Genomic DNA, 1,852 nt, shown 5'->3' on the forward strand with positions numbered 1-1,852 from the left:
TTTTATGATTTTGGGAAGGTATAGTGAAGGAGTACTCAGCACTGTGCATAAAGTCTGGAAGATACAAGGACAGGACAATGGCTTGTCTATCCCTGGGCTTTGTGCCTGGGCAGACTGAGGGCCTGGAGTCTGTGGTCATACTGACTGTGCATAGATGTAGGGAAAAGGTATCTCTGGGATCCTGCCTTTATTGAATGGTAACTTGACTTAGAATCTTCCTCATTATGAAATTACAGAGTTGACTCCCAGCCACAAGACAGGATCTTGTCCAATTTCCAAACCACAGTGTTATTTTTCCAGTTTTAAAGTAGAATTAGGTTCCTGAGGAAGAATTGAGCCTATAAACCACCAGAGCCATTGTGGAGTTTGGGTACCAACTTGATGCTTGGGATAGCTGATTTGCTTACTGTAGTGAGCACAGAGTCCTGTGCCACCTAGTCCATCAAGGAAAGGTGGAGCATCAATACCAGAAGTGAGGAACTCAAATTCCCAAAGGACCTCAGAGGACAAACAAAGCCTATGGGGGTCAGAGGGCATAAGCCTCAGCAAGAGCTAAAGATAAGAAAAGGGAATGATCTAGAATCTAGGAACTATCCTCTAAGTTGCCAGATTCCTGAGAGGATATATCTGAGTTAGCACAAAGTAAGAATTTAAGACCAACTCCTTAGAGTTGCATTGTATTATTCTTAAGTAAGTATTAAGTTTCAAACTTCTCTTACTCAGGGAAGAGAAAGAGTGACTTAGTTTCTGAAAGGGCATTTAATTAGCTGCTTGTAGTGGTCATACAGATAGAATTGAGAGGAACATAAAACCCAATTTGAGAGAATTCAGACAAAATGAAGAACTGGGTAGCATATGTAAATATTTTTTTGATGTGTTTTAGGCCAGAAGCACAAACCAAGTTGCTCTGACCCACTGTTCCTCTATCTCATCATCCTTCTTCTTTCTAGTGTGGTGTTTTCAGAAACAGCCTGCTGGCAAGAGAGAAATAAGACTCTGTCTAACATGGAACTCATGCTGCACATTCTAGGAGTTCAGCTGCTAGTTAGATCATTACAACTTTACTCTGTGGGACAACTACTGGGACCATTTTCTAGTTACTCCCTTAGACAGATTTTGTGATGTCTTTTATGAAGGTCTCCTTGTGAGAAGGTAGGGGCAGGATGAACTGAAGCATTCAACATTTATCACCCATGGACACCGAACTTTTTGGTTTTCAATGTTTAAATGTAGACTGAACCACATCACTACTTTTCTTGATCTTGTAGCTTACAGCATACTGTGGGTCTTCCTGGCCTCAAAGCCATGTGAGCCAATGTCTCCCAAAGCCCTCCTCTTGTATGTCTGCATTACATTTGCTTCTTGTCTCCAAAGACCTCTAATAAAGACACTATTGCATTTTCCTTAATAAGCTCTCTGAGATGTAGAATCACCACACCTTTCATTGGTTCCTTGACAACTGTTTACTTATGTACAGGTGTGTGGGCAGAATTCCTTTCCCCATAGAACATTTCTAGGTGTCTTGTCTATTTTCAGAGTGTTCTGAGACCTTTTCTCTTTGTTGTCCTAAGATAGTTGAAGGAGGAATATAAGATGCTACTTTTGTTAGGAAAATAATATTGAAGATAAGCATTTAAAAAAAATGTGCCAACACTCTCTTCCTTGCAACAATACAATTCTCAGAATAGAACGATTTGTTTTAAACTGTTGAATCTCTACACATTTTCTACAGCACAAAAGATGGTGACAATCTTCCATCAGTGTAATCAAATATTTTTTTTTAAATTTTATTAGATATTTTCTTTATTTACATGTAAATTTCTCCATTCCCAGTTTCCCCTCCAAAAAACAA

The sequence above is a fragment of the Mastomys coucha genome, unplaced genomic scaffold (assembly GCF_008632895.1).
Source record: "Mastomys coucha isolate ucsf_1 unplaced genomic scaffold, UCSF_Mcou_1 pScaffold7, whole genome shotgun sequence".
Taxonomy (NCBI): Eukaryota; Metazoa; Chordata; class Mammalia; order Rodentia; family Muridae; genus Mastomys; species Mastomys coucha.